Source organism: Silurus aristotelis (assembly GCF_946808225.1).
Source record: "Silurus aristotelis genome assembly, chromosome: 3".
NCBI lineage: Eukaryota > Metazoa > Chordata > Actinopteri > Siluriformes > Siluridae > Silurus > Silurus aristotelis.
Window position 1 is genome coordinate 25563109 of NC_139576.1, and position 12336 is coordinate 25575444.

At 36.1% G+C, this 12336-nt stretch overlaps 2 long non-coding RNA genes across 2 annotated transcripts; both read right to left on the bottom strand.

Annotated features, from left to right (window-relative positions):
• Positions 1–2782: 2782 nt before the first annotated feature.
• Positions 2783–3301, bottom strand: LOC310723223. The gene is made up of 2 exons (XR_014532615.1): positions 3188–3301; positions 2783–3065 (listed from the first exon to the last, which is right to left on the bottom strand). It is a non-coding gene; the product is annotated as an uncharacterized lncRNA (long non-coding RNA).
• A 4210-nt stretch (positions 3302–7511) lies between these two features.
• On the bottom strand, positions 7512–8493 carry LOC310723820. The gene is made up of 4 exons (XR_014532799.1): positions 8406–8493; positions 8210–8269; positions 7995–8099; positions 7512–7789 (listed from the first exon to the last, which is right to left on the bottom strand). It is a non-coding gene; the product is annotated as an uncharacterized lncRNA (long non-coding RNA).
• Between the last annotated feature and the right edge of the window lie 3843 nt (positions 8494–12336).

Here is a 12336-nt window from a genome sequence, read left to right on the forward strand (position 1 = left end):
GGCTGAATGCCAAAAAGATTTTGCTTTCTCCATCACAGAGAACCACTTATTTAGGTGAAGTATGGGATTCAACCTTTTTAACCTTTTTGTCATGCCTCCCTTGTGGAGCAGTCGCTGGGTAAAAACTCTTTGTAGACATGCTTTCTCCGTGGCACTCCGGTACGACCTGGTGTGCCTGCATGGGACTTGGCCATAGTCTTGGAGTACCTGTCGAAGCCTGCCTCTAAACCTCTGACTGAGGCTCTTTTTCTGTGGCCCCTTTTTTCCTGGAGTTACTCCAGGCCTGGCCAGTGCCTTCCTCTTCGCTAGATAAGGGTATGTTCCTAAAGTACCCTCGGTTGTCCCACAACCTATTAGGCTTTAAGCATTCTCTCCTCCTCCCTTCAGGCCCCAGACCAGGAGAAGCTTTACTGGCTGTGTCCAGTACTCGCATATACGTCCACAGAACAGAACTGTGGAGGAAGTTGGAGCAGCTGTTCGTTTGCTATGGCCCTCCGAGAAGAGGGCTTCCTGCGAATAAGCAGAAGCTCAGCAGACAGATTGTGGATGCTATTTCTTCCTCTTATGAGTCCTCTGGTCTCCCTGCTCCTTTTCAGGGTCAGAGCACACTCCACTCGAAGCGTGGCTGCCTCTAAGGCCTTGTCTGTTTTCAGTCCCCCTCCAGGACATTTGCAACACTGCGGGATGGTCAGCTGACCTTTGTCAGGTTCTATATCCTCAAACCTCTGTGACACTTCTGGCCCCTCTGTTCTTCGCCCTAGCTTAGCCATTCACACTAGGCAGGGATTGGTCAGTATGGTTTCATTGGACTCTAGTTTCTGAAGCATTTCTGATGCAGTTCGTGTTCCTGAAGAGGAACGTCTCCAGGTTACACATGTAACCATGGTTCGAGACATTTCATGCATCCCTGCAGTGCTTCCTTCTCTTTTCAGAAGCTGGCACTGGTTTCACTCCATGTGCTTTTTAAACTTACTGGTTGCAACGCCACCCCACCGGTAACGCCACGCTTTCCATTGGGCTGATTATACATGATTCAGAGCGTGGACAATGCAAAGGCTTTCCCAAAGCATTTCTGATGCAGCGTCTCGTTCCCTCTGGTAAACATGGTTACGAATGTGACCTGGTGATGTTTCTTTAGCTATAAATAAACCTTTTAGACATAAACAACACACGTTTAACCTTGAACATGGAAAAGTGCAGGTTCAATATAAAAAAATGGGATTGTTAAATTATTAGATAAGAAGCAAAGGTTTTGGTCACATGATTCACTGATATGCTAAATATATTCATACCAAGTTGAAATATTTGCAACATAGGATTTTATATGGCCAATTGACTGACTTTTCTGAAATATTACCCACTATACAGTCATGTGAAATGGATGATCTGTTTATTTCGGCTATGGTTAACTAAATGCTGCTAGTGAGAAACTTTATTTTAATCTTTTATCCTTCTTCTTTTATTCTTATTATAGAATTATAGGGGCTAAAATATGTTTATTTCAAAGGGATTTTTCAGGAAATGAATGCATTCCCATTACAGGGACAGAAAAGTTCTTATACATTCTGGCACTTGCTGAATCTGATGGCAAAAATAGAATGTAAAACAGTTCCATGAACCCCCTTAAGTGTTTTTTAAGGTTTGTTGTTAAGACAAAAGAGACATATAGTAGCTATAAAAGTTCTACAAAAACCCTGATTATGCTGGTTCCCCCAAACTCACATGGGTTACGTTCTAAGACCCCATGAGTTCCGAGAATCCGCAAATTTAAGATGCACCCCTGTGGCCTTCAAAGTATTCATCTAGACATTATATCACTTTATAAACATAATAGTGTACAGTATTTAACCAGATACATAGTTTAAAATGTTATTCCTAACGTTCCTGAACATTTTGTCCTGATCCGGATTCCTGCAAATTAAGATAATTCGCTGATAGTTCGTTTCTAAATGAGAACATGCCAATTTTCCAAGCCGGGAGTTCTAAAAATAAATTATGTCATATCATTTTACACTGTTGATGTGATGCAGCAAATGTTAAAACAACAGAAAAAAGAGTGTTAAAAGAAAAGGTCAATTCAATTAGTGATTATATATATATATATATATATATATATATATATATATATATATATATATATATATATATATATATATATAAATATATTTTTTTTTTTTTATTTCACCAAATTCCTATTTTTTCCTTCTTTTTTAACAGGAGTGTGTACACTATATTTTGTCCACCGTAAATATGTATTTGAAATACTTTATTGTTTTTTCTCTTGTTGCTATGTGCAGCATTGTTTGGTCTGTCCTATCTGTTCCACACTTTATGTGTATCTTCAAGCTTATTCTTCTGTTCAACAAAGAGGAAAACCCCTTTACAGAATCTGATTATTGAGTACATGACCAGCTAGGGTTTCCTGGCAAAGAAATGGATATCAAATTGAACAGTTTTATACAGTATTTTATTATTTTACTTTCCTTTAGACAATTGATTTTGTCCTTTTTTTAAAGACAAAAGAGGGAAATGGAAACCTTGTGCATGGGAACGAATGTCTCCATGGCAAGTTTCAGCTTTATTAAATTCTGTAAAATGTATTTTACTTTTAGAACAAATCAAGATACTTGAAAAATCTAATCTAATCTAATTCAAATAATTTCTCAATGCTTCTTATTATAGCCTTTTCAGAAAACATGCCTGAAAAAAACTTACCTTTGTGATGTCTTATTCAGTTTGATTAATGTCTTGGGCTAGAAAAAACCCCCTGAAAATCTGAAAGTTTGCAGTCAATTCTTTTAATTTAATAAATGACAAATTCCCATAATTGAATAAATGAAATCTGCTATCAACAATGCAGATATGTCTAATGCATGCTACACGTTCTAAATTATACGTCCAAAAACTGTGTACTAGATTTTATCTTCTTGAAAAATATCTCCATGAATCATGTCCCTCTTAACGGTTGCAGAAGTCATAACCACAGCAGGTAGCTTTGGTATTTGGAGCCTGCTGTTGCTGCCTACAAATGTCCCCACTCATGCAACCTTTCAAATAAAAGGTAGCTGTTGGAAGATGCATAACATTGAAAAAAGGGTTAATACAAACAAAAAAGGGTGTTTAGAACATTAATATTTTACAAGTTATACTTTTTACTGAATGAGATAAAATGTGAATAAACTCTTACGGGCATCGATGATGGCACAGACAGGATTATGCAAAAGAGAGCCGCATAGCTCTTGTCTACCAGAACAGCCTTTCCCATAACATGCATAACATGTCAAAGCCTCACCTAAACAGAGCAAATGCAGGAGCAGCTGCATGATATCTGCAATCCAGCACCTCATAATACAAATATTTGTAAGTAGTATAAAGTTATATATTGGGTTTAAAAACCTACTGTAATTGATGAGTAAGCCAACCAAACAAATGGCAATTACCTTCATTTTTATGATCACTAAAAAAGGAAGATAAGATTAAATCAGTATTTTTTAAATCTTAAAATTAACATAATATAACAATTCTAATATGAATGGTTCTAATCTATTATGATTAATATCTTACCAAGATTTATCCAAGTGTTTTGCCTGTTGTCTGGTCCACCTTTTATTTAATCCTGGGTTCTCTTTGAATTTATACCTGCAGTCTGACCTATATCCATCCTTACTGCAGCCAGTCATTTGTATGTTTGTGATACCGGATTCTGGTACCTGTTTGGGAACAAAAAATTTTTTTCTTACAACACATTGTAACTTTATCCTAAATCTTCCTAAATGTTTTCCCTCATTTTTAAAGCCATGTTTTAGGTTTAGGATGTTAATCTGGAGCCATGGACCAAGTCTCACATTTATCTAAATGGGCTGAAATACAACAACAACAACAACAACAATAATAACATTAATATAATGACTGAATACATTAAATATAATTTCTACAGTATAAATGTATATTGACTGTCACAGAACTTGTGATGTAGCTTTAGATCTCTAATGAACATGCCAGCATGAGACAATAACATACAGTGGCGATCAAAATTTATAAACAATTGAACAATTCTGAAATAATGTCATCTTCACTGCTCAACAGTTGAAGGAGTTTTTGTCCTGTCTATACCATGCTACCAGAACACCTTTTCCACAAATTAACTAAGGCATTTAAAAAAAAAAAAAACAACAACATTATTTTGCAGAAAACACACTGATCAAAATTAGAGAACAACAATGACTGTAGCATGGAAAAAGATTTCAACAAAATTTTCAGAAGGTTACAACAGTCAGCAATTAGTAGGAAGTGTACAGGCCTCTGCTCTGAATGACTTCAGCACATCTGCGGCCACCGGACAGCACTTGTCTCTCACACTGCTCTCTCACAGTCTCCTCCACAGTTTGGGTTTCTTGGCAATAACTTTGTCACCAAGAATTTTCCAGAAGTTCTCTATTGGGTTGAGATCAGGACTCTGGGCAGGCCATGTCATTATTTCAATGTTTTCAGTTTCAAGGAACTGCTTTACCCATTTTGCTGTGTGACATGGAGCGTTGTCCTGCATGAACACTGCAGGCTGATTGGGTGATGAACGCAGGAAAGGAACCATATGTTGTTGAAGAAGGTTCTGATAAACATTTGCATTCACTCTGCCATGTAGCTGCATAAGAGGTCCAACTCCTGCTGCAGAAAACATGCCCCAAACCATGACACTTCCTCCTCCACTTTTCACTGACTTCTTTACACACTTTGGGTTCAGTCTTTCTCCAGTTTGTCGCCGAACATAATGTTTCCCATCGGACCCAAATAAATTAAACTTGCTTTCATCACTGAAGTTAACTTTGGACCAGTTCTCCTCCGTCCACACAACATGCTTCTGAGCAAAGCTTAGTCTAGCCTTTTGATTCTTTCTGCTAATGAGAGGTTTGGTCACTGCAGAGTGGGCTTTCAGTCCAAATGCTCTTAAACGTCGAGACACTGTATGACGAGACAGATCCTTACCCTGTTCAGCGCTGAACTGGTGAGCAATTCCAGCTGCAGTGTGAAAACGATTGCCCATTGAGATCCTCCGCAGTATCCTGTCCTCTCTTGTATTTGTCCTCCGTGGATGACCAGCCTTCTTGGAGGACTTGAATGAGTTTGTGATGTTGTAAAGAGTCAATATTCTTGAAATCACAGATTTCGAATGACTAACTTGTCTTGCTATGGCTGATAGGGTCATCCCTTTGGTCTTCAACTGGACAACCTGCTGCCGGAGGCTTTCACTCACTTTAGAACGGCCCACCATCTTGCAGAGTCCATGAAACTGGAAGTTAGGCTGCCAGTTAAATAGGGGTTGACAGATAATCAAGGAAATTAGCACCAGTGCCAGATTAACACCAATAACTGGGAGGTATCTAAAAGTGTTCTCTAATTTTGATCAGTGTGTTTTCTGCAAAATAATGTTTTTTTTTTTTAAATGCCTTAGTTAATTTGTGGAAAAGGTGTTCTGGTAGCATGGTATAGACAGGACAAAAACTCATCATTATTTCAGAATTGTTCAATTGTTTATAAATTGTTCTCTAATTTTGATCGCCAGTGTACAGTACCATACATGGCAAGCAACATACAGACAACATGAAGAAGAAACAATAAGTAAAAAGTTCTAGTGCTAGTTGAATTATAAATCATAATGTTTTCATAGCTACAGTGGTGTGATGATGTCTTATATATTCTCAAACTAATTGAAATATTGATAAAAGATAACACAAGTGAACAGAACATGCAGTTTATAAATGAAGGTTTTTATTATTGAGGGAAAACAATCCAAAACTCCATGGCCCTGTATGAAAAAGTGTTTGCCCCTAAACCTAATAACCGGTTGGGCCCCCCTTAGCAGCAACAACTGCAATCAAGCGTTTGCGATAACTTGCAATGAGTCTGTTACAGCGGAGGTATTTTGTTCCACTCTTGTTGTAATTCAACAAGCACTAGAACATTTAACTTATTGTTTCTGTGTTGTTTGTGATGTTTTTCACTTTCACTTTTTTACACCACTGTATATACTTCAAGTTCGAACAGAACAAACTGTGTAAAAAAAATGGCAAGTATCAGCATCATAATCAGTATAATTTGATATTATCATAATGATCATAATTTGATTTTAGCTGCCTCAAATGCTTTTCTGCTCACCATAATCGTAAAGAGGGATTAAATAAGTTTAATTTAAATATCCTGGTAATTTGATCACTTTAAATTTTAAAAGGATCTATCAGGTTATGATTTTTCTAGTTTAACAAAAATCTATTAAAGAGGTGTGTGAAAACATTTTTATATTCACTGTAAATGTGCACAAACTTTAATAGCTTCCCCCTGTTGCTCAGTGTAGAATACTTTGTGTAAAATAGCCTGTCTGATCTGTCCTATATCTCTCCTTTAAACCTGGGTATAATAATCTATTCAAGCTTATTATTCTGTTTAGAAACCGGTGAAACAATCATTCTGACTCCTATTATAGAGCATAATTCAGTTACGGTGTCAAATTTCCTGGCATTGTTTGGGATATTCAAAGGAACTTCCTGGTTACATGTTTGAGGTTGATATCGAAACCCTTATGGACTGCATCAGGTGTCTCAGATAACCAGAAACATATGAATCGTTATCATGATTTTACCTTTGTGTGCAGGTAGACTATATCAGTGATTTTCCCTCTTTCTAGCTGCCCCCCTCAAACAGTTCACTGCAGCAAAAGCGAACAAGCAAATGAGGTCACATGAGAAGTGAGAAGTTTATTTGTTTAATTTTCTGTCAAATGATATGTTGTTAGGATCATTAAAAGCCTAATATTTTTTTTTATAATTTTTGCTTTGTTTTCTCAGGAGTGTATAATTTTATACTTCAATATATTGTCCTTGTTTCTAAAACTAAAATTTAAGGGGGAGGTCCTTTGATTACTATTTGTTTATTAAATGCAAATCTTAAAATAATGGGCATGTTAATTAGTGCCTTCCCTTAGAGAACAGATATCCTTATAGGTAAAAACACCAAAGCTATATATGGCACATTGAATTATACTGTAAGTAAACAGTGAAAAAAATAAAATAACTTTTGCCTAAATTTGGTGCCTAAATGTAAACTAATGATGTCATCAAAACAAGCTAGTTTGGCTTTTACAGATATCTGGGTTGGGCTGGGAAGTTCATACATTCAGTGACTCTTAATTATACAACACCAAAATAACTATGAGACACTGCCAGAAAATGAAAGTGTACCCTTGTTTACTAAATGGGCAGAAGGAAAATGTCAGTTTTAAATTTACAATATTCAGCTTTTTTATTACCAATTTTTATACAATGCATTTTTATTATAATTTTTAACAATCAAAAATGAAAAGAATTTGTGGTAAAAGAACGACATATGGCTGGAAAAATCAGGTGTCCCAATACTTTTGTCAATATAGTGTATTTTATATTAGTGATGTCTCAATGAAATGTTTTATGTCTTATGAAATGTATTTTGTAATAGGACTAAAAAAAAACCCACAAATAAACTGGAATTTCTAAAAGTTTTATTTAACAAAAATACAAATTCCCATTGCTTAACAAAACAAATTAATTATTGCAGCTGCCTGAAATGTACACATTGTATTTGTTTTACAGGAAATATAATAGTGCGCTGGATTTTAGCTTCACGTAGAGAGATCTCCATGACTGATGTCCTCCTTATCAGTTGCAGTAGTTGTAACTGCAGCAGGTAGCTTTTGTATTTGGAGCCTGCTGTTGCTGCCTACAGATGTACTCACTCATGCAGCCTTTCACATAAAAGGTGGCTGTTGGAAGACAGATAAAACCGTTATCAGTAGAAAATTCCCAAAACTGAATGAGTAGAATGCTCATAGATCCTATGAAGGGTTTGTGAAACAGTAGGTTACCACAAAGACCTGAGTGTTTAAAACAGTGAGATATGTATATTGATAGGTTAATGTATTTAAGTCACTTTTATTAATTGAGATTGCTTGTAAATAAAGTTCTTACGAGCATCGACGGTGGCACAGACAGGATTGTACAAAAGAGAGCCACATTCCTCTCGTCTAGCTGAACAGTTTTTTCCAAAACATGCAAAGCATGACAAAGCCTCACCTAAAAAGAGCAAATACAGGAGAAGCTGGAGGACATCTGCATTTCAACACTTTATATTACAGAAGTATAGAACTAAAAAATAAAATTAATGTATGTTTTTAAAAACCTACTATAGTTGATGAAGAGTAAAGCAACCAGACAAATGACAATGACCTTCATTTTTATTATCACTAAAAAACAGAGGAAAATCGAAGTGTTCATGAGAAAATTCACCTCTCTCATTAGTCAAAGTAACATTTTGCAAAGTTTACAGATTAATTAATAGCATTATTATGATAGCCATTTTAAAATGAATTTATATCTTACCAGATATAACCAAGTGCTTTGTTGCTGTCTGTTCCACTTTCTGATTAATGCAGTGTTTCTACTTTAAATTTATACCCCTCGAATTTGAACTTTAACCAACCTTATGGATAGTCCAGGGTCAGTGTTTTGTTTGTTCAATTACATGCTTGATTTGGGAAAAGAGACAGTTGGCCCTAGAATTTAGTAGCTATTTGGCAACAAAGGAAAGTTTCTTCTTAACACATTCTGTCCTTAGACTACAGATGAAAAATTTCTTGAACATGAAAACTATATGCTATATAACTCTCTCTTTTTATATCATATATATATATATATATATATATATATATATATATATATATATATATATACAGTGAGGAAAATAAGTATTTGAACACTCTGCTATTTTGCAGGTTCTCCCACTTAGAAATCATAGAGGGGTCTGAAATTGTCATCGTAGGTGCATGTCCACTGTAAAAGACATAATCTTAAAAAAAAAAAATCCAGAAATCACAATATATATTTTTTAACTATTTATTTGTATGATACAGCTGCAAATAAGTATTTGAACACCTATCAGCTAGAATTTTGACCCACAAAGACCTGTTAGTCTGCCTTTAAAATGTCCACCTCCACTACATTTATTATCCTAAATTAGATGCACCTGTTTGAGGTCGTTAGCTGCATAAAGACAACTGTCCACCCCATACAATCAGTAAGAATCCAACTACTAACATGGCCAAGACCAAAGAGCTGTCCAAAGTCACTAGAGACAAAATTGTACACCTCCACAAGGCTGAAAAGGGCTACGGGGAAATTGTCAAGTAGCTTGGTGAAAAAAGGTCCACTGTTGGAACAATCATTAGAAAATGGAAGAAGCTGATCATGACTGTCAATCGCCCTCGGACTGGGGCGCCATGCAAGATCTCACCTCGTGGGGTCTCAATGATCCTGAATGAAGGTGAGAAATCAGCCCAGAACTACATGGGAGGAGCTGGTCAATGACCTGAAAAGAGCTGGGACCACCGTTTTCAAGGTTACTGTTGGTAATACACTAAGACGTCATGGTTTGAAATCATGCATGGCACGGAAGGTTCCCCTGCTTAAACCAGCACATGTCCAGGCACGTCTTAAGTTTGCCAATGACCATTTGGATGATCCAGAAGAGTCATGGGAGAAAGTCATGTGGTCAGATGAGACCAAAATAGAACTTTTGGGTCATAATTCCACTAAACGTGTTTGGAGGAAGAAGAATGATGAGTACCATCCCAAGAACACCATCCCTACTGTGAAGCATGGGGGTGGTAGCATCATGCTTTGGTGGTGTTTTTCTGCACATGGGACAGGGCGACAGCACTGTATTAAGGAGAGGATGACCGGGGCCATGTATTGCGAGATTTTGGGGAACAACCTCCTTTCCTCAGTTAGAGCATTGAAGATGGGTCGAGGCTGGGTCTTCCAACATGACAATGACCCGAAGCACACAGCCAGGATAACCAAGGAGTGGCTCTGTAAGAAGCATATCAAGGTTCGGGCGTGGCCTAGCCAGTCTCCAGACCTAAACCCAATAGAGAATCTCTGGAGGGAGCTCAATGCAAAAGCTCAATCTCCATGTTTCTCAGCTACAGGCCAGAAACCTGACTGATCTAGAGGAGATCTGTTTGGAGAAGTGGGCCAAAATCCCTCCTGCAGTGTGTGCAAACCTGGTGAAAAACTACAGGAAACGTTTGACCTCTGTAATTGCAAACAAAGGCTACTGTACCAAATATTAACATTGACTTTCTCAGGTGTTCAAATACTTATTTGCAGCTGTATCATACAAATAAATAGTTAAAAAAATCATATATTGTGATTTCTGGATTTTTTTTTTAGATTATGTCTCTCACAGTGGACATGCATCTACGATGACAATTTCAGACCACTCCATGATTTCTAAGTGGGAGAACTTGCAAAATAACAGGGTGTTCAAATACTTATTTTCCTCACTGTATATATATATATATATATATATATATATATATATATATATATATATATATATATATATATATATATATATATATATATATATATATATATATATATACATATATATGTGTGTGTGTGTGTGTGTGTGTGTGTGTGTGTGTGTAGATATACATTATATATATATGCAAAATAACAGGGTGTTCAAATACTTATTTTCCTCACTGTATATATATATATATATATATATATATATATATATATATATATATATATATATATATATATATATATATATATATATATAAATATATACATATATATGTGTGTGTGTGTGTGTGTGTGTGTGTGTGTGTGTGTGTGTGTGTAGATATACATTATATATATATATATATATATATATATATATATATATATATATATATATATATATATATATATATATATATATATATATGAGGGGGAGTGGTGGCTCCAGCGGTTAAGGCGCTGGGTTGCCGATCGGAAGGTCTGGGGTTCAAGCCTCGGTATCGCCAAGCTGCCACTCTTGGGCCCTTGAGCAAGGCCCTTAACCCTCTATGCTCCGGGGGTCCCTTACAAGGGAAATATCAAGGTCCGTGACATTGGAGTGACGTGGGGCCGCCTTCCCGTGGGCCCGTGAGAGTGCTAGGCTGAACTAGATGACCGATATTGGTAAGCTTCGCCCCGAAAGCAACCTCAGGAACCTCCTGTGTGCAGGAAGAATGGCTGTGCAAGAATTGGTTAATTTGCATTAAAGTGTTAATAATTTTCGTCTGCACTGCACCAAATTTTGTATCCCCCAGACACACAGACTACCTTTTGTAGACACAAAATAATTATAACTTTTCTTGTGGGTGTGTCTTTGTGGGTCCTGGTTAAAGGACATCAACGATATTTGATATGCTTGTGAAAATAGAATGGATGTCAGAAATGGTTTCTGGTCACACAAACACACACATGCACAAAGACACACATGCACAAAGACACACACACACACACACACACACACACACACACACACACACACACACACACACACACACACACACACACACACACAGAGTACCACAGGGCAAACAACATTGGAAGCCATTGTATGGCTTTCAGTTCTGTGTTGAAGACAATGTCCTTAGCAATGGACACAACTGTTATCTGTGTAAAGTGATCATGTGTAAAGGTCAATGCTTTTAAAAAGGTCAGAGATCTTTCTCATGGTTTTAGTTCATTGTCTCAATAAGAGCGCCTCTCAACCAAGCACCTTAAAAACATCATAAAATGGCAGATGGACCCCGATCACATAAGCTAATGACTGTTTGAGCCTCTCCCACATGGAAATAGTGTCTGTAACATATAAGGCACAACATATTGGGTAACAAAAGTATTACAAATAAAATTGAAAATCAAGTTCTTACCATTCTGGCTACATAACTAACATGACACTTTGTCATGACACTTAACAAAAAAGTAAACTGAAAATATGTCATATTGAAGGTTCTTCAAAATAGGCATCAAGAGAATGCCAAGAGTGTGCAAAACAGTAATCTAAGCAAAAGGTGGCTACTTTGGAGAACCTACAATATGACATATTTTTAGTTGTTTCACACTTTTTTGTCATGTATATAATTGCACATGTGTTAATTCATAGTTTTGATGCCTTCAGTGTGAATCCACAATTTTCATAGTCATGAAAATAAAGAAAACTTTGAATGAGAAGGTGTGTCCAAACTTTTGGTCTGTACTGTGTGTGTATATATATATATATATATATATATATATATATATATATATATATATATATATATATATATATATATATATATATATATATATATATATATATATATATATATAAACCTGATTCCAAAAAAGTTGGGACACTGTACAAATTGTGAATAAAAAAGGAATGCAATAATTTACATATCTCATAAACTTATATTTTATTTACAGTAGAATATAGATAACATAT